Source organism: Hyla sarda, chromosome 8 (genome assembly GCF_029499605.1).
Source record: "Hyla sarda isolate aHylSar1 chromosome 8, aHylSar1.hap1, whole genome shotgun sequence".
NCBI lineage: Eukaryota > Metazoa > Chordata > Amphibia > Anura > Hylidae > Hyla > Hyla sarda.
Window position 1 is genome coordinate 129,277,649 of NC_079196.1, and position 21,767 is coordinate 129,299,415.

Below are 21,767 nucleotides of genomic sequence, written 5' to 3' on the forward strand. Positions count from 1 at the left end.
TCACAGAAAAGGATTGCTTTAACACATGTTATGCTATACACATGTTTATTCTCTTTGTGTGTATTGGAACTAAAACAAAAAAGGAAGGAAAAAAGAAAATTGGACATAAATGTCACACCAAACACCAAAAATTGGCTGGACAAAATTATTGCCACCCTTTCAAAATTGTGGAAACAAAGATTGTTTCAAGCATGTAATGCTCCTTTAAACTCACCTGGGGCAAGTAACAGGTGTGGGCAATATAAAAATCACACTTGAAAGCAGATAAAAAGGAGAGAATTTCACTTAGGCTTTGCATTGTGTGTCTGTGTGTGCCACACTAAGCATGGACAACAGAAAGAGGAGAAGGGAACTGTCTGAGGACTTGATAACCAAAAATTGTGGAAAAATATCAAAAATCTCAAGGTTACAAGTCCATCTCCAGAGATCTAGATTTGCCTTTGTCCACAGTGTGCAACATTATCAAGAAGTTTGCAACCCATGGCACTGTAGCTAATCTCCCTGGGTCTGGACGGAAGAGAGAGAAAAATTGATGAAAGGTGTCAACGCGGGATAGTCCGGAAGGTGGATAAGCAGCCCCAAACAAGTTCCAAAGATATTCAAGCTGTCCTGCAAGCTCAGGGAGCATCAGTGTCAGCGCGAACTATCCGTGCACATTTAAATGAAATGAAACTCTACGGCAGGAGACCCAGGAAGACCCCACTGCTGACACAGAGACATAAAAAAGCAAGACTACATTTTGCCAAAATGAACTCGAGTAAAATCCTTCTGGGAAAAGATCTTGAGGACAAATGAGACCAAGATAGAGCTTTTTGGTAAAGAACATCATTCTACTGTTTACCGAAAATAGAATGAGGCCTATAAATAGAAGAACACAGTACCTACAGTGAAATATGGTGAAGGTTCAATGATGTTTTGGGGTTGTTTTGCTGCCTCTGGCGCTGTGTGCCCTGAATGTGTGAAAAGCATCATGAAATCTGAGGATTACCAACGGATTTTGGGTCACACTGTACAGCCCAGTGTCAGAAAGCTGGGTTTGAGTCCGAGATCTTGGGTCTTCCAGCAGGACAATGACCCCAAACATACAAAAAAAAAAGCACCGAGAAATGGATGGCAACAAAGCGCTGGAGAGTTCTGAAGTGGCCAGCAATGAGTCCAGATCTAAATCCTATTGAACACCTGTGGAGAGATCTTAACCCCTTGCTGCAGAACGCCGGGTATACCCGGCACTGCGGCACGGGAGTGTTATGAAGCAAGCTTAGGAGCTGAGCTCGCATCATACCTGCACGGTCCCGGCTGCCATCAGCAGCCAGGACCCGTGGCTAATGCCGATCCAGCAGATGACCCGTGGCTAATGCCGTTTCGGCAGATGTCCGGCCACAACTCTTTAGACACGGCGATCAAAGTTGATCGCCGTGTCTAAAAGTGAAAGTAAAAGCATCCCAGCAGCTCAGTCGGGCTGATCGGGACATCGCAATAAAATTGCTATGTCCCGATCAGCAGGAGGGTGCCTTACCTGCCTCCTGTGCATCCAAACCGCGATTGATTGCTGCAAGCCTGAAATCCAGGCTTGAGCAATCAACCATCGATAACCCTGATCATTGCAAAGCTATGGCTTTGCAGTGATCTGTGTAAAAGATCAGTGTGATCAGTGCTATAGCCCCCTATGGGAGCTAAAGTGCTGCAAAAATAAAAAAACAAACAAAAAAAAGTTAATAAAGTTCATTTAACCCCTTCTCTAATAAAAGTTAGAATCATCCCCCTTTTCCCACAAAAAAAAAAAAGTGGTATTGCCGCGTGCGTAAATGTCCAAACTATAACAATATATTGTTAATTAAACTGCATGGTCAATGGCGTACCCGCAAAAAAATTCCAAATTCCAAAATACCGTATTTTTGGTCACTTTTTATAACATAAAAATATGAATAAAAAGCGATAAAAAAAAAAATGGTACCGATAAAAACTTCAGATTATGGCGCAAAAAATTTGCCCTCATACCGCCCCATACATGGAACAATAAAAAAAGTTATAGGGGTCAGAAGATGACAATTTTAAACGTATAGATTTTCCTGCATGTAGTTATGATTTTTTTCCGAAGTAATAAAAAATCAAACCTCTATAAGTCGGTTATCATTTTAATCATATGGACCTACAGAATAAAGATAAGGTGTCATTTTTACCGAAAGATGTACTGCGTAGAACAGAAGCCCTCAACATTTACAAAATGGCGTTTTTTCTTCCATTTCGCACAATTATTTTTTTATTCCGTTTCGCCGTAGATTTTTGGGTAAAATGACTGATGCAATTACAAAGTAGAATTGGTGGGGCAAAAAATAAGCCATGATATGGATTTAAGGTGCAAAATTTAAAGGATTATGATTTTTAAAAAGGTAAGGAGGAAAAAACAATAGTGCAAACACTGAAAAATGCTATGTCCTTAAGGTGTTAAAGGGGTACTCTATTGGAAAACTTTTTTTATAAAAAAATCTTAATCCTTCCAGTACTTATTAGCTGCTGAATACTAAAGAGGAAATTATTTTATTTTTGGAACACAGAGCTGTCTGCTGACATCTCTGTTCATTTTAGGAACTGTCCAGAGCAGCATATGTTTGCTATGGGGATTTCAGAGAGGTCAGCAGAGAGCACTGTGCTCGTGATTCAGCAGAGAGCTCTGTGTTCCCCACACAAATAGTAATTTTTTGGTTGCACCATACATTTTATGGTATAATGAGTGACGTCATTACAAAGTACAACTGGTCACGCAAAAAACAAGACCTCGTACTAGTCTGTGGATGAAAATATAGTTATGATTTTTTTAGAAGGCAAAGGGGGAAAACAAAAATGTAAAAATGTAATAGTCTGAGTCCTTAAAACTTTTTTTTTTTCTATATCACTCAGTACCTAGTCCGGACCAAGTACATCTAATTTGTATGTGTCTAGCACCTTTATTTATTTTTTATTACACTTTTAATTTAGCTCACTAGTCTGAATTCCTCTCAAAGGGAGGGGGCGTGGCCTCACTGTGCAGGTCTCCGCCCCCTCCCTCAGTATGCTGTATGCTCATATCTCCACTAGCATTAGCAAAACTACAACTCCCAGCTTGTCCTCACTGATAGTAGCGGGACACAAGCTGACAGTGGGGGGGGCAGTTTTTTGACTGGCTTTTTCAGTATGAAATACTGAAAATTTTCTCATGAAAGCAATTGCAAAACCATTGGTTTTGCATGCTTTATAACATATCAAAAGTTTTTGTATCTGACATTTAAGGCTCAAATGGGCTGAGTCTTTAGGGGGTTAAATTCAGTTTGTTTAAATCCATTACATATATTACACAGATCAAGCTTTGAAAAACAAGAAGCATATTTATGAAAACTCTCTAATGCTCCTTTCACACTATGACTATTCATCCGTTATTAAACATCCGTTTTCTGTGTAAAAACGGATGTATAATAACGGATGAAATAACGGGTGCTAACAGCTGAATAACGTTCGTCAAAATAACGGGCATATTCATCCGTTAAGACCTGTTATAACATCCGTCATGTACAGCCGTTTTAACACCTCTGCCTACAAACTTCCACATGGAACAGACTTGTTTCCAGGATGGGAGTAGTAGTTCCCAACCTTCGGGAGTCTGCCGATGGCTGGGGAGGCTACATTAGTATTTGTACTACTACCCCCATCATGGAACAGACTCTGTTCCATGATGAGGGTTGTAGTACAGGGGCTGAGGGAATGATCGCATCGGGTCTCGCTTCTGAGACCCGATGCAATTAGAAGTTATTAAACAGGGGAGCATGTGGCATGCTCCACTCCCCTGCGATGTACAATGTATTTTACTTTCATTTTTAATTTCCCCGCCGGGAGCCCTGCATGGCCGGTACTGAGGAGCCATTCAGGGCTCCTGGCATGGTTTTCAAATAGAAGCGCTGCACTTCTACATATCTTGCCCCCCCCGCAGCGCATATATATATTTCCCCCCGCAGCGCATGTGTATATATATATATATATATATATATATATATATATATATATATATATATATATATTCCCGAAGCAGCACAATCATAAGCCCCCAGCAGCGCTATGAATGAAAAGTATTCTATTAGCAGCGCATCGGGCCGGCGTTCTGCAACAAGGGGTTAAGATCTCTCCACAGGTGATTTAGGATTTAGATCTGGACTCGTTGCTGGACACTTCAGAACTCTCCATCGCTTTGTTACCATCCATTTCTCTGTGCTTTTTTTTGTATGTTTGGGGTCATTGTCCTGCTGGAAGACCCAAGATCTCGGACGCAAACCCAGCTTTCTGACACTGGGCTGGATTTCAGGCGTGCAGCAATCAATCGCGGTTTGGATGCGCAGGAGGCAGGTAAGGCACCCTCCTGCTGCGTCCGAGCTGATCGGGACATAGCAATTTTATCGCGATGTCCCGATCAGCCCGACTGAGCTGCTGGGATGTTTTTACTTTCATTTTTAGATGCGGCGATCAACTTTGATCACCGTGTCTAAAGAGTTGTGGCCGGACATCTGCTGGAACGGCATTAGCCACGGGTCATCTGCTGGATCGGCATTAGCCAGGGGTCCTGGCTGCTGATGGCAGCCGGGACCGTGCAGGTATGATGCGAGCTCAGCTCCTAAGCTTGCTTCATAACCCTCCCGTGCCGCAGTGCCGGGTATACCCGGCGTTCTGCAGCAAGGGGTTAAGATCTCTCCACAGGTGTTCAATAGGATTTAGATCTGGACTCATTGCTGGCCACTTCAGAACTCTCCAGCGCTTTGTTGCCATCCATTTCTCGGTGCTTTTTTTTGTATGTTTGGGGTCATTGTCCTGCTGGAAGACCCAAGATCTCGGACTCAAACCCAGCTTTCTGACACTGGGCTGTACAGTGCGACCCAAAATCCGTTGGTAATCCTTACATTTCATGATGCTTTTTACACATTCAAGGCACCAAGCGCCAGAGGCACGATGCGCTGCTAATAGAATACATTTCATTCATAGCGCTGCCGGGGGCTTATGATACTTGTCTTTCATAGTGCTGCGGTGGCATATGTACATAGAAGCACATACATATAGCGTTATTTGGCCCCCACAGTGCTTCTATAATCATATGCATCTGCAGCGCTATGAATGACAAGCATTCTATCAGCAGCGCATCGCGCCGGCCGGCTTCCCTGCCAGATGGTCTCCTAATAGAATACTTTTCATTCATAGCAGTGCCGGGGGCTTATGATAACGCTACGGGGGGGATATATATATATATATATATATATATATATATATATATATATATTATATATAAATATATATATATATATACACAAACACACACACACACACACACACACACACTAGGGATGTCCCGATACCATTTTTTAAAGAACGAGTATGAGTTCTTTAATTCTGGTACTCGCCGATATCAAGTACGAGTATTTTTATTTTAAAGGGAATCTGACACCCGGGGGACCCGGTTTCTGTCGCTGCTTACCGTGCTGATATGTGGGTTCCTTGTTGTGTGCAATGAAGGCGGCTGCTGTAGTATGAGCCAAGATTTCTCTCTTCTCCATAGGACAGAACAGGGAATTTGCATTGGCGGCAAAACCAATGTCTCCGGAGCGATTGTGCTGACATTCACATGGTGAGCAGCGGTAGAAACCGGGTCACCTGCACTATCTACCTATAAATTCAAGTTAGTGCAAGTGACTCTGCTGTAAGGTTACCTTTAAGAGTAGGTAGTATCCCTTGTAGGTAGTATAGATAGTTGCAGACATTAGTAGCAGCCCCCCTGTTGACCGCAGCCCCCTTGTAGACCGCGGCCCCTCTTGTAGACAGGGCCCCCCTTGTCCCCCCTGTAGACAGCACCCCCATGTCCCCCTTGTAGACTGCACCCCCTCTTGCCCCCCTTGTAGACTGCACCCCCTCTTGCCCCCCTTGTTGACAACAGCCCCCCCCCTTGTAGACTGTGCACCCCGTGTCCCACTTGTAGACAGCGGGCCCCCCCTCCTTGTAGACAGTGGGCCCCCTCCTTGTAGACAGGGAGCAGTGTCCACCCTTGTAGGGAGCAGGCCAGCCCCTTATAGACAGCAGGCCAGCCCCCCCTTATATAGACAGCAGCCCCCCCCCCCTTATATAGACAGCAGCCCCCCCCCTTATATAGACAGCAGCCCCTCCCCCTTATATAGACAGCAGCCCCTCCCCCTTATATAGACAGCAGCCCCCCCTTATAGACAGCAGCCTCACCCCTTATAGACAGCAGCCCCCCTCCCTTATAGACAGCAGCCCCCCTCCCTTATAGACAGCAGCCCCCCTCCCTTATAGACAGCAGCCCCCCTCCCTTATAGACAGCAGCCCCCCCTTATAGACAGCAGCCCCCCCCCCTTATAGACAGCAGCCCCCCCCCTTTATAGACAGCACTCACCTGCGGCTGTCCTCGGGTGTTGTCGCTCCGCTGTCCCGCTCTCCCGATCGCATCATTGCGTCCTACGGAGGAGCATGTGACATACACGTCACTCTGCTTCCTCCGCAGCGTTATGCCGGGCACAGGGGATGAGGAGTGACGTGTGTGTCACATGCTCCTCCATAGGACGCAATGATGGCGATCGGGAGAACGGGACAGCACCGCACAGCACCAGGTATCGGGCATGGTATCGGGGACATTAAACGAGTCCCCGATACCATGCAAATGCCGAGTATCGGCCCCGATACCAATACTAGTATGTGTATATATATATATATATATATATATATATATATATATATTTATTGTCGTGCTAATTACACCCCAAAAATGAATCACTATGTTTTAATATGTTTCATAGTTCAAGAGCATAATATCAGCCATTTTGCGTATAATCAAAATAGCCCAATTTCTGAAGTTTCATCTCTACTGCATCTCTAATGACAGTCTGGGAGTACAATGCTCCTTGTATCTGTAGTTTATTTATGGGGTTTGAGATAAGGGACTAATAAGGGGTCTGTTACACTCTCTATAGACATCACTACTAAAATTCACCCAAGTAAAGGGGGTGAGATAATGACTAGTGGAGTATTCCTAAGACTTTGTGAATGTTATTGATTAACAGTTAATTACCCATTTGACTGGACATAAACATTCACACATCTGTGAAAGAGACCTACATCAAACTCTTATCTCTTCAATAAATTTTAAATGTCTAATTAGAGACTGTATGTCTTTGAGAATCCAGGGTCTGATTACTTATAGGTGTCAAAAAGTAATCCCTGTCTGTTAATTATTGGTCCATTCGTCAAAGTGTGGAATGTTGTTTAACCTCCCTGGCGGTATTCTGTCTGGAAATTTGTACCAAAAGCAGTACAATTTTTTGCATTGAAATTTCACATCTCCCCCCCCCCCCCCCCCCGTCACATTCCCCCTCCCTTGTCACATTTCTCCCCCCCCCCATATCACATTCTCCCCCTCCTTGTTACATTCTTCCCCTCCTTGTCACATTCTTCCCCCCCCTTTCACATTCGTTCCCCCCCTTGTTACATTCTCCCCCCTCCATGTTACACTCCCCTCCCCCGTCACATCCCCCCCTTGTCACCCCCCCCCCCCTTCATGTCACATTCCCCTCCCCCTGTCACATTCCCCCCTCTGTCACATCCCCCCTCCCCTTGTCTTGTCCTGCAGCAGCATACACTAGGTTTGCCGGGCAGATTTCAAACCTAGTGTATTTCCTGCAGAACAAGCCCTTTCCCCTTCAGCCAATCACAGGCTTTACACCACTGCGGCCTGTGATTGGCTGAAAAGGGAAAGGTCCAGCAAGATGAATAGTGAAGAGAGCAGGGACCAGAGTGCACGGAGGGGAACGGCATCTGCAGGGACCGGGATTAGGTAAGCAAAAGTTTTTTTTATTTTCCTCCTTTTTACTTTTACACTTAGCTCAGTGTTTTTCTACCAGGGGGCCTCCAGCTGTTGTGAAACTACTACTTCCAGCATGCCCAGACAGCCTTTGGCTGTCCGGGCATGCTGAGAGTTGTAGTTTTGCAACATCTGGAGGCCCCCTGATTGAGAAACACTGACTTTTAGTATATGTCTTTACCTGCTCTGGCCGGCCCCCGCCACGGGAGCCGACCTGAGCACATAATCACATGTTTTCCCGGGGGCTACATCGCTATATCGCAAAAAACAAAAATCGCGATTCGATTGCTTTTGCAATATATTGTGCAGCCCGCACAGCAACTCTGCAATTCTACCCCGAGCGTGACTCGGGGTTACCGCTTGTAGTAGCAAAAATTAACCACGAGTCACGCTCGGGAATACCGCTAGGCTGGTTAAGACCAATTATTGACAGTTAATCCTTAATGGTAATGATGCTAATTCCTTATGCAATAGCAACCCCTAGTGTATGGGTTAGTGACATTACACCACAGGAAAGGCATTATGGGTGATATGCTCAATGCATTCTGGGTAGTAAAGTGATGTCATAGTCATTACCATATGTACACTGGCTGGACCAGGCTCTATCAATGGATCACAGAGCAGACAGATTAATGGAGTTCAATAGAACTCTATTCATCTGTCTGAGGAATCTAATGATTCCTCATATAAGTGTAATAAAGTGTAAAAAAAAAAAAAAGTTTTAATAAAAGTTTGAAAGACACACATTAACCCAGTGGTCTTCAAACTGTGGCCCTCCAGATGTTACAAAACTACAATTCCCAGCATGCCAGGACAGCCGTTGGCTGCTGGAGTTGTAGTTTTGCAACATCTGGAGGGCCACAGTTTGAAGACCGCTGCATTAACCCCTTCCATGTTAAAAGTTCAAATCGCCCCCTTTTCATATATAAAAACATGTAAACATAATAAAAATAAACATATTTGGTTTAGCTTCATGCGTAATTGTACAACCTATTAAAATATAACATTATGTATCCCGTACGGTAAAAAATACCAAACCACAGATTTGCAATTTTTATAATATCCCAGAAAAAAAAGTTAAAAAGCGATTAAAAAGTCAGATCAATACCAAAATGGTACCGATACAAAAAACAGATTATGGCGCAAAAAATGATCCCTCATACAGCCTGGTATGTGGAAAAAAAATAAAGCTACAGGGGTTAAAAAATGGCAATTAAAATTTTTTGAAAAAGTCCAGAATTAGTAAAACATGACGTAAACTATACAAATCTGGTATCGCTGTAATCATGCAGCCTAAAGTATAAAACTAACATGTTACCTCAACCACAAGGTAAATGGCATGGAAAAGAAAACCACCAAATCTGCTAAATTATCTTTTACTATTTAAATTTCACTTCCCTAAATATATATACAGTATATATATATATATTTTTTTTTTTTGGTTCAGAGAATGTTATTGAAAAATTAAAAGGTATCATAGTACGGTAGGTAGTTATGGCTATTATAGGGCGAGGAGGAAAAAATGAGAGCGTAAAAGCGAAAATTGGCCCGGACAAGTGGATCGTCATGAGGGACAAGTAGATTTTGCTCCATTTTAGTCCCGTAGACAAGTAGTTTTTTTAATAAAATTTCCACACCCCTGATTCTATATTGATGTCTAATGATTAGATATTGCCCACCTTAATATCATGAGGTTCCTTTGGATAGAGTGATATGTAACCTTTTTATATGATACTAGCTGAGTACCCGGCGTTGCCCGGTTTTTCCTTCCTAATCCTTGTTGGGGAGGACAATAAACAAAGGAGGAAGCTTTTGACTTCATATCCTGTCCTCATATATTGTTCTCATATCCCAACCCCATATCCCGACCTCCTATCCAGTCCTATCTCGACCTCCTATCCCGTCCTCCCATCACGTCCTCTAATCCCGTCCTCCCATCACGTCCTCTCATCCCGTCCTCTCATCCCGACCTGTAATATGTATACCAGGTATTGAAATATCTCCAGCCGTACGGAAGTTATGTGGGAACATACGTTTTCCATTGATTTGCATGGGACTTTTAAAAAAAACTACTACTCCCATCATGGAAGCAAGTCTGTGCCATGATGGGAGTAGTAGTAGTCCCTCAGCACTGCAGGAGTCTGCTGATGTCACCTCTGCATGCTGAGAAGTAATAACGGATATTATAAACCAGGTGCAAACGGATGACATAAAGGCTCATCCATTTGCCATAGACTTCAATGTTAAAGGAAAATTGTCAGCTATCTCCCCCCGCACTAACCAGCAGTACTGGCTGGTAGTGCGGGGGACGCTGATCAGTTTGGTCCTTACCATGCCCGGATCCGCCGCGCCGTTCGGCAGTAATCTTCTATTTTCGGTATATGCTAATGAGGTGCTAACAGGCACCGGCCGGGCTAACTGGCACTCTGACGTCAACATTTCTGCCTGCAGCACCGCCCAGCTAATCAACATTCCTCCCCTCCCTCCGCCTCTCCCTTTTCTTCCCGCTCTGTAATGAAGAGAGAGTGGAGGAATATTGATGAGAAACACTGATGACAGAGTGCAAGTTGGCCCGGCCGGAGCCAGTTAGCACCTCATTAGCATATACCCAAAATAGAAGTTTACGGCCGAACAGCGTGGCGGGTCCGGGCACGTTAAGGACCAAACTGATCAGCATCCTTCGCACTACCAGCCAGTACCGCTGGTTAGTGCGGGAGAGAAAGCTGACAGTTTTCCTTTAAAAATAACGTCCGTTAATTTACCTGTTTCTTGTAACAGAAGAAAAATTTGTGCATGTGCCGTTTTTTCTTCTGTCACAAATAACATCCATTATTTATGACGGGCATTAACGGGTCATAACGGATAATCAAAAAATCCCATAGACTTTTATGGGATTTTGTAACGGCTGTTTAACATCAGTTTTTAAGGCATTTCTAATGGAAGTTTATAACGGGTCTTTTAACGGAGCACCTATACCTCACCTAAAAACCGCTGTGGAAGTAAGCTATGACTCTATGGGCCGGCCAGCACCTTTAGAGTCACTAGAGGCAGAGTGCTCGCTCCAGTGACTGACGTTGGCACGTTGGGGCCATCCTCCAAACTTACTGTACGCACTTGCGGCTGGGTAACCCTTTAAGTCAATCATAAGCCGGTGATGTCTGGGAGAAAGGCATGTCAGCGCAGCGGATTTTAGGTGACACATGCTCATAGCAAAGTGCTAGAGTCAAAACAAGTTACTTGGCCTATCGAGATTTATCAAGCGGTGTTGCCCATAACAACCAATCATAGCTCAGCTTTCATTTCTTATATTGCTCTGGTGAAATAAAAGCTGAGCTGAGTGGTTGCTATGGGCAACAACAAAAAGGTTACATTAAGACAGTCTGACAAATTTTCCTCCATGTATATGCAGCTATACATACTGTATGGAAACCTTTAGTGTCTAGCTGTACATTAGCGTGCAGACCCTCATGCTTAATAAATGACAGACATTTTCGCACACCACATCCTTCCACTGCTATGACGTCCAGAAGTCACAGTAGCTCACATCTACCTGCAGTAACGTCTCCCCCCAAACACCGTGGAACTTTCTCCTCCGTCCACCTTACTGTAGCAACATGAGAGCGGAAGACCCACCCCGATTACGTCACAAGAACTTCCCCACAGCCTCAATGGATGAACCTTGTGTCAATCAGACGCGTCGATTCATCGTTGTGTGCGTTCCATTGGGATAGAGTCTAATGTTCTAGAACCTTTGAGAGAAATCGTCCGATTTCAGCTCCGTAAGAAAACCGTTCGGAACAGTAATCGAGCTGCTTGCTGACCGCTGACAGGAGTGGGCGCAAATTGCAATCGGTGAGGAAACAAACAAAATGGCCAGTGCTACATGGCTTACTGACGTGGAGGGGTTACATTTCGTGAGTGATGTGAAGGGACACGTAGTATCGCAGGCAGTAGGTTTTGCTTGTCACTGTTCAATCAACTGGTGTCCGAGAGGCAACGATTTCTTGTTAGGCGAGTGTGTAGACGTAGTCATGTAAACAGCTGCTGTGCGCGACATGAAGAGCTTGTTTACCTCAGAGCTCCTCGTATGGAGCCGTGCTGTCACTCAGTAGATGTGGAGCATAGGTTATACTAGTCAGCCTTTCATGTGTGAGGTCGCTGGGGCTCAGGTATGGTCATATTCTGAGCAAATGTCTGTACCTTACTGCTAGTTTGCTGTCTCTGCTCATCCTGACAGTTCTGATATAGAAGAGCTGATAATGGAGAATGTTTAGCCTGCTTTAGGAGAACTTTCACCAGTTCTGGACTTGTTTGCCTATATTTCCCAATTGTTGGAACAGTGTTTCCCAACCAGGGTATGTATACAGAATATTTTAGACAAAAAGTCTAACGTAATGTAAGGGTTTCTCCACACCACTAATTATTATTTTTTTTTTCTTGAACATTATTTTAAAATTTTAAAATTATTTTAAAATTACCCCTACGTAAGTATGCCAGAGTTTGGGAGAGGAGTGCTGTGGGGTTGTGCTCTATTTAGGGCTTGTTCACACTGATTTGTGCCTCTGGGACATGACTATGTAAGGCTCCTTTCACACTATAAATTCATCCATTTTAAAGACCCGTTTTAATGTTCCATTCTGAAAACCCTTAAAATTACGGATGTCCCGATACCATTTTTTTTTTTAAACCGAGTACCGATTTAATTCTAGTACTTCCCCCCCCCCCTTGTAGACAGCAGCCCCCCTGCAGACATCAGTAGCAGCCCCCCTTGTAAACAGCAGGGCCCCCCTTTAGACATTAGTAGCAGCCCCCCTGTAGACCGCAGCACCCCTTTGTAGACAGCAGCCCCCCTGCAGACATTAGTATCAGCACCCCTTTAGACATTAGTACCAGGCTCCCTGTAGACTGCAGCCCCCACACTTGTAGACAGCTCACCTGCGGCTGTCCTCTGACGGGTGCTGCTGCCCCGTTCTCCCGTCCACATCATGGCTTTCTTTGGAGGAGCATGTGACATACACGTCACTCTGCTTCCTCCATAGCGTTATGCTGGGCGGGGTGGAGGAGGTGGACTGACGTGTGGGTCACATGCTCCTGCATGGAACTCCATGATGCGGACAGGGCAGTGGAGTTGCAGCAGGTGTCGCATTTGGTATCGGGGACATTGGACAGGTCCCTGATCCCAGGGAACCGGCTAGTATCGGGACATTCCTACTTATCCCCTTCATGACCCAGCCCATTTTCACCTTCATGACCTGGGCATTTTTTGAAAATCTGACCACTGTCACTTTAAACATTAATAACTTTGGAATGCTTTTACTTATCATTCTGATTCCGAGATTGTTTTTTCGTGACATATTCTACTTTATGTTATCGGTAAAATTTCACTGATATTTGTATCCTTTCTTGGTAAAAAATCTAAAAATTTCATGAAAATTTTCAAAATTTAGCATTTTTCTAACTTTGAAAGTCTCTGCTTGAAAGGAAAATGGATATTCCAAATAAATTACATATTGATTCACATATACAATATGTCTACTTTGTGTTTGCATTAAAAAATTGACAAGTTTTTACTTTTGGAAGACACCAGAGGGCTTCAAAGTTCCGCAGCAATTTTCCAATTTTTCTCAAGATTTTCAAAATCGTAATTTTTCAGGGCCCAGTTCAGGTTGGAAGTGGATTTTAAGGATCTTCATATTAGAAATACCCCATAAATGACCCCATTATAAAAACTGCACCCCCCAAAGTATTCAAAATGACATTCAGTAAGTGTTTTAACCCTTTAGGTGTTTCACAGGAATAGCAGCAAAGTGAAGGAGAAAATTCTAAATAGAAATCACCCTAAAATTTGTAACCCAATTTCTCTCGAGTAAGGAAATACCTCATATGTGTATGTCAAGTGTTCGGCGGGCGCAGTAGAGGGCTCAGAAGGGAAGGAGCGACAATGGGATTTTGGAGAGTGAGTTTTTCTGAAAGGGTTTTTGGGGGGCATGTCCCATTTAGGAAGCCCCTATGGTGCCAGAACAGTGGACCCCCCCACATGTGACCCCATTTTGGAAACTATACCCCTCATGGAATTTAATAAGGGGTGCAGTGAGCATTTACACCCCACTGGCGTTTGACAGATATTTGAAACAGTGGACTGTGCAAATCAAAAATTTTATTTTTCATTTTCACAGACCACTGTTCCAAAAATCTGTCATACACCAGTGGGGTGTAAATGCTCACTGCACCCCTTATTACATTCCGTGAGGGGTGTAGTTTCCAAATTGGGGTCACATGTGGATATTTATTGTTTTGCGTTTGTCAGAACTGCTGTAACAATCAGCCACCCCTGTGCAAATCGCCTCAAATGTACATGGTGCACTCTCCCTTCTGGGCCTTGTTGTGCGCCCCCAGAGCACTTTGCGCCCACATATGGGGTATCTCAGTAGTCGGGAGAAATTGCGTTACAAATTTAGAGGGTCTTTTTTCCCTTTTACCTCTTGTGAAAATGAAAAGTATAGGGCAACACCAGCATGTCAGTGTAAAAAATTTATTTTTTTACACTAACATGCTGGTGTAGACCCCAACTTCACCTTTTCATAAGGGGTTAAAGAAGAAAAAGCCCCCCAAAATTTGTAAGGCAATTTCTCCCGAGTACGGCGATACCCCATATGTGTCCCAAAACTGTTGCCCTGAAATACGACAGGGCTCCAAAGTGAGAGAGCGCCATGCGCATTTGAGGCCTGAATTAGGGATTTGCATAGGGGTGGACATAGGGGTATTCTACGCCAGTGATTCCCAAACAGGGTGCCTCCAGCTGTTGCAAAACTCCCAGCATGCCTGGACAGTCAATGGCTGTCCGGCAATACTGGGAGTTATTATTTTGCAACAGCTGGAGGCTCCGTTTTGGAAACAGTAGCGTACCAGACGTTTTTCATTTTTTGGGGGGAGGGGGGCTGTGTAGGGGTATGTGCATATGTAGTGTTTTTTACTTTTTATTTTAGGTTAGTGTTAGTGTAGTGTAGTGTTTTTAGGGTACAGTCACATGGGCAGAGGTTCACAGCAAGTTTGCCGCTGGAAGTTTGAGCTGCAGCGCAAAATTTGCGCCATCTCAAACTTGCAGCACTCACTGTAAACCTCCGCCCATGTGAGTGTACCCTGTACATTCACATTGGGGGGAGGGGGCAAACATCCAGCTGTTGCAAACTCCGAGCATGCCCTTTGGCTGTCCGTGCATGCTGGGAGTTGTAGTTTTGCAACAGCTGGAGGAACACTGGTTTGGAAACACTAAGTTAAGTAATAAACTTTCAAGTGTTTTGCAACCAAACTTAGTGTTTCCAAACCAGTGTGCCTCCAGCTGTTGCAAAACTACAACTCCCAGCATGCATGGTCTGTCAGTGCATGCTGGGAGTTATAGTTTTGCAACAATTGCAACAGCTGGAGGCACTGAGGTAGGAAACGGACAATGTTTCCCAACTAGTGTGCCTCCAGTTGTTGCAAAACTACAACTCCCAGCATGCCCAGACCGCCAAGGCATGCTGGAAGTTGTAGTTCGGCAATATCTGAAGGATCAGATGTTGCCGAACTACAACTTCCAGCATGCTTGGGCAGTCTGGGCATGCTGGGAGTTGTAGTTTTGCAACATCTGGAGGTCCACAGTTTGGAGACCACTGTATAATGGTCTCCAATCTGTGCTCTTTCAGATGTTAGAGAACTACAACTCCCAGCATGCCTGGACAGACTGAGCATGCTGAGATTTGTAGTTTTGCAACATCTGGAAGAGCACAGATTGGAGACCATTATACAGTGGTCTCCAAACTGAGGACCTCCAGATGTTGCAAAACTACAACTCCCAGCATGCCCAGAAAGCCAAAGGCTGTCTGGGCATGCTGGGAGTTGCAGTTTTGAAACTCTCAGAGGCAGCAGTGAGATCGCTTTACGGCGATCTCACTGCTGCCAATGAAGATGCCGCACTGCTGCCGGAAACTCACCTCCGGGACGCAGCGCAGCCGGGACCGCACGGAGGACGCCGGGACCGCTCGGGACACCGCTCGGACGGGTAAGTGACGCCGGGGGACGGGTCAGGGACACTTAGCAGAGCGGTGTGTGTCCCGATCCCCGTGATCGGGACTCACACACCGCGCTGCTATCAGCTAGTCAGATTTGACCAGCTGATAGCAGCGATCGCTGGGGGGGGGTGGGGGACGAAACCCCCCGTGGTCGCACGGTAAGATGGCTGGCTATCAGTGATAGCCACCATCTTTCCGGGCGCTGCGGGATGCCGCGAGTAGCGGCAGTAATGTCCATGACGTACCTGTATGTCATGGGTCGGGAACACCTTGCCACCCATGACGTACAGGTATGTCATAGGTCGGGAAGGGGTTAAAGGGGTACTCCTGTGGAAACTTTTTTTTTTTTTAAATCAACTGGTGCCAGAAAGTTTAACAGATTTGTAAATCACTTCTGTTAAAAAATCTTAATCCTTCAAGTACTTTTTAGGGGCTGTATACTAAAAAGAAATGACCACAGTGCTCTCTGCTGACCATTTAAGGAACTGTCCAGAGCAGCATATGTTTGCTATGGGGATTTTCTCCTGCTCTGGACAATTCCTAAAATGGTCAGCAGAGAGCACTGTGGTCAGAACATCACAGGAAATGCATTTCTTTTTTGTATTTCTCTTTAGTATACAGCCCCTAAAAAGTACTGGAAGGATTAAGATTTGTTAATAGAAGTGATTTACAAATCTGTTTAACTTTCGGGCACCAGTTCATTAAAAAAAATATGTTTCATCGGGAGTACCCCTTTTAAAATCATCTGTTACAAAATCCCATATGGCCGTTACAATACATTGATCCCTCAACTTACAATGGCCTCAACATACAATAGTTTCAACATACAATGATCTTTTCTGGACCATCATAACTTGAAACCAGACTCAACATACAATGCTACAGTCAGTCCAGATCTGTTAAACATATCAATGGCTGAAAGAACTGACCAATCAGAATGGGCATTCACTGGTAAAACACCTGTATTACTAAAGTGCATGCACTGACTGGCTGTCTGGTAGTGCCTCCCTACAGTACAGGGTGGTACTACATGTTCTGTTCTACTCTTTATCTATGTCAGGGTTAGCTGCTCCTTTGGACACAAGGTGAGGGCGGCTCCATATTACTTTTTTAGGACATTGCGTGTACTGTACAGGACCATGAAGAAGCTCCTGTCCTCTAGATAGACAGGGATTTATAGCTCCCAGCAGCTCTTTTATATGTAAGGATTTGCTTTATCTGTATTAGTTATCTACCTTTTTTTCTTTAATCCTCACTTTTTCCTATTTTTTTTTTTGGATGACATTTTGGTGGCTTCAGAACCAATTACCAGGTTTCCATAGAGTTATGGTTTCAACATACAATGGTTGTCCTGGAACCAATTAATATTGTAACTTGAGGGACCACTGTATCCCATTATAGTCTATGGGATTTTTACATTTTCCATTTTAACCGTCTTAGCCCATTATTAATAACGGACATTATTTTGTGATGGGAGAAAGAACAGAAGAAATAGTGTATGCACGTCTAACAGCAAATTTTAAGGGTTTTCAGACGGAACGTTAAAACGGGCCTTTAAAACGGATGAATTTATAATGTGAAAGGAGCCTAAAGAAAATTTTTCAATCATATCAGAGTTTGTGCTCGGACTGAGAAGAGATGATCTCAACACGTTATCCTCAAACAAAGCTCGGCTATTGTCAGAAAATAACCCAAATGTAGCCACCAGCAGAATATGTTCTTGTGCCTGTCTGATCATAAAGATGTTGGAATGTAATTTTGACAGTTTCCTGACATATCTGTGCCTCAGAGGCACAATTCTTGGTGTGAACACTGCCTAAGAATGGAATATGCAGAAAGTCGAGTGGTGGGGCTTATTCTGTAGGAAAATATTGATTACCGTTTTGACCAATATAAAGTGTGGGCCTATATTAACCCCTTAAGGACTGAACCCTTTTTTGCAATTCTGACCACTGTCACTTTATGCATTAATAACTCTGTGATGCTTTTACCGATCATTCTGATTCCGAGATTGTTTTTCCGTGACATCCTTGCATCCTTTCTTGGTGAAAAATCCTCAAATTTCATGAAAATTTTGCATTTTCTAACTTTGAAACTCTCTGCTTGTAAGGAAAATGGGTATTCCAAATACATTTTATATTGATTCACAAATACAATATGTCTACTTTATGTTGTCATCATAAAGTTGACATGTTTTTACGTTTTGAAGACATCAGAGGGCTTCAAAGTATAGCAGCGATTTAAAAAATTTTCACAAAAATTTAAAAATCTGAATTTTACAGGAACCAGTTAAGTTTGAAGTGGATTTGAGGGGACTTTCTGTGAGAAATAACCCATAAATGACCCCATTATAGAAACTACACACCTCAAAGTATTCAAAATGACATTCAGAAAGTTTAACCCTTTAGCTGTTTCACAAGAATAGCAGCAAAGTGGAGGAGAAAAATCTAAATCTGCATTTTTTACACTAACATGTTCTTGTAACCCCATTTTTTTTTTTCATTTTTAAAATTGGTACTAGGTGAAAAAAATAACATTAAATTGTAGCCCAATTTCTCGAGTATGGAAATACCTCATTTGTTGACATAAAGTGCTCTGTGGGCTCATAACATGACTCAAGAGTAAAAGAGCATCTGAGATTTTTGAAAACTAATTTTGCTGAAATGGTTTTTGGGGGCCATGTTGCATTTAGGAAGCCCCCATGGTGCCAGAACAGCAAAAAAATAAATAAAAATAAACACCTGGAATACTATTTTTGAAACTACACCCATCAAGGAACGTAACAAGTTGTATAGTGAGCCTTAACACCTCACATGTGTTAGACGACTTTGTGTTGAAGTTGGACGTGAAAATGGAAAATTAGATTTTTAACACTAAAATGATGGTGTTACCCCAAAATTTTCTTTTTTACAAGGGGTAATTGGAGAAATTTAATTTAAGCCCAATTTCTCCCATTTAAGAAAATACCCCATGTGTGGACATTAAGTGCTCTGATGGCGCACTACAATGCTCAGAAGAGAAGGAGCAAAATTTGGCTTTTTGAAAGAGAATTCTGGTGAAATGGTTTTTGGGAGGTATGTTGCATTTAGAAAGTCCCCAGGGTGCCAGAAAAGCAAAAAAATAAATAAACACATGGTATACTATTTTGGAAACTACACCCCTCAAGGAACGTAACAAGGGGTATAGTGAGCCTTAACACCTCACAGGTGTTTGACGACTTTGCGTTGAATTTGGACATGAAAATGAAACATTTTATTTTTTAACACTAAATTGATGGTGTTACCCCAAATTTTTATTTTTTACAAGGGGTGATTGGAGAAAATGCACCACAAAATTTGAAGCCCAATTTCTCCCAATTAAGAAAATGCCCCACATATTAAATGCTCTGCTGGCGCTCTACAGGTCTCAGTACAGAAGGAGCGCCATTGGTCTTTTGAAGAGAGAAATTTGCTGAAATTGAAGTCAGGGGTCATGTGCATTTTCAAACCTCCCATGGAGCCATAACAGCAGAAACCCCCAACATGTGACACCGTTTTGGAACTAGGCCCCTCCAGGAACGTAACAAGGGTTACAGTGAGTACTTACACCTTACAGGTTTTTTGAACAGTGGGTCGTAAAAGTGAAACATTAGATTTTTCATACTAAACTGCTGGTATTAACCAAAAATGTTTTAGTTTCACAAGTAGTAAGAGAAAAAAAAGCTCCACAAAATTTGTAGCCCAATTTCTCCAGAATAAGGATATACCCCATATATGGCAGTAAAGCACTATGCATGTGCAAAAAACAGGGCTTAGGAGTGAGACAGCACCAATGAGATTTGAGGCCTAAAGTGGTGCTTTGCACTGCAATGGTTGAGGATCTGACATAAAATCTAAAATGAAAAAAATGGCAAGTGACCACAATTTTGAAACTACACCCTTCAAGGAAGGTAACAAGGGGTACAGTAAGTACTTCACAGGTTTTTTGAACAGTGGGCTGTAAAATGAAAAATTAGATTATTTTTTATTTTATAATTTTTTTTTTTTTTTACACTAAAATGCTGGGGTTACCCAATTTTTTACATTTTCACAACGAGTAAATGGAGAAATTGGGTTACAAATTTTCGAGGGCTTTTTCTTCTGACTGTAGAAACACAAAAACAAATATAGGAGAGCGGACAGGATCGATATTCATATGCAGCCACTTTTCAACTTTCCAAGCGCAATTTTACTTACTTCGGCGAGAGGTTTTTTTTCGTCCTTAAACCCCCCTCAATCCGGCTAGCCTTCGAACAAGTTTGTTTCCACCTTGCCGTCCAGATGTATGGCACACAGTCAATCGATCACTTCTTTTTCGGATCCGTCCGAAATTTTTCTTTAAAATCACTGCAATGCACTTAACTTCATTCAAAATAATAATTTATTTCATATTCCATACAATCCGACGCGTTGCGGGGAGAAAATTCCCCTTCCTCAGGGATACCTATTCCTAACACAATTACTACTTTTATATGGATCTATGACCCCATGTTCACCCGGAAACAATTGCCCATTGGACGAGACCTTAAAATACCAAACATTTCTATTTTCTTTATACTCGCTCAATACATTCATTAAAACCATTCGGAATCAATGTATTTAGTTTAAAAATATAAAAACTTTCTCTCCTACATAAAGTGGAGAATCTACGTAAACTTTCCGCTATCTGCTCCACGGGAATCACCCGTAGCAACCCTAGGTCTGCATTATGATGTGTTAAAAAATGACGGGAAACACTATGCTTTAAATATTTATGCTTAATATTAAATCTATGCGAATTTATTCTTTTTCGAAGTGTTTGAGATGTGCGGCCCACATATTGGGTCCCACACGGACATTCGAGCACATAAATGACAAAATTACTAGCACAATTTAATCTAGATTTTATAGGGATTTCCTCACCAGTGGACGCACTTTTTATTTTCTGTTTCCCGTTTTCTATATGTGAACAAGTACCACATCTCTTTTCGTTACACCTAAACGATCCTTTCAATGTTTCTTGTTCTTTTTTTGTTTTTTTATTCATTATATTTGTATTTAATCTAGGGTATGAAGGTGCAATTTCTTGTGTTAGGAATAGGTATCCCTGAGGAAGGGGAATTTTCTCCCCGCAACGCGTCGGATTGTATGGAATATGAAATAAATTATTATTTTGAATGAAGTTAAGTGCATTGCAGTGATTTTAAAGAAAAATTTCGGACGGATCCGAAAAAGAAGTGATCGATTGACGGTGTGCCATACATCTGGACGGCGTGGTGGAAACAAACTTGTTCGAAGGCTAGCCGGATTGAGGGGGGGTTTAAGGACGAAAAAAAACCTCTCGCCGAAGTAAGTAAAATTGCGCTTGGAAAGTTGAAAAGTGGCTGCATATGAATATCGATCATGTCCACTCTCCTATATTTGTTTTTGTGTTTCTTCATTATATTATTCGGAGTGACGAGTCACTTGCCGAGGAGGATTGATGTGGAGAAAGGACTGATATAAGCGATCACTGGTTGTATCTACGTGCTTTTTAAAGTGTGTGAGTGGTTCTAGTAACCACTCACCAAGTGTAAGTGTGAATTTTATTCATTCAAAAGTGTTGCCAACGGAAGGATTAGTATACCGCTCCCAAAAAAAAGTTTTTTCTTGTACTAGCTTCTGACTGTAGAAACACATCCACATATGGGTTAACGTGCTGGGCGGGCGCACAACAAGGCTCAGAAGTCATAGAGGTCTGTTTGCATTTGTGGCCTATGGCATATCAGTAGCTGAAGGTTACATACATTCCGAGGAAAATACAAAAATGAAACACCCAAATGTGACACCATTACAGAAAGT

The 21,767-nt window shown here is 42.9% G+C and overlaps 2 protein-coding genes across 11 annotated transcripts in view; one reads left to right on the forward strand and one right to left on the reverse strand.

The window, feature by feature from the left end:
* Positions 1–21,767, reverse strand: part of PMS1 (PMS1 homolog 1, mismatch repair system component) — a 666,172-nt gene that overhangs the window by 602,137 nt on the left and 42,268 nt on the right. For 2 of the 5 annotated variants that reach the window (XM_056533910.1, XM_056533912.1), the window contains exon 1: positions 11,430–11,509. The exons of 1 other annotated variant lie outside the window; for it this stretch is intronic. The gene's annotated coding sequence lies outside the window, so the exon portion shown is untranslated. Of the gene's footprint in view, positions 1–11,429; positions 11,511–21,767 lie in introns of those variants that run through there. 2 more of the 5 variants (XM_056533915.1, XM_056533913.1) reach the window with 2 other exon arrangements.
* Positions 1–21,767, forward strand: part of ORMDL1 (ORMDL sphingolipid biosynthesis regulator 1) — a 410,807-nt gene that overhangs the window by 56,637 nt on the left and 332,403 nt on the right. For 4 of the 6 annotated variants that reach the window (XR_008846903.1, XM_056533923.1, XM_056533922.1 and 1 more), the window contains exon 1: positions 11,576–11,731. The exons of 1 other annotated variant lie outside the window; for it this stretch is intronic. The gene's annotated coding sequence lies outside the window, so the exon portion shown is untranslated. Of the gene's footprint in view, positions 1–11,565; positions 11,732–19,332; positions 19,504–21,767 lie in introns of those variants that run through there. One more of the 6 variants, XM_056533920.1, reaches the window with a different exon arrangement.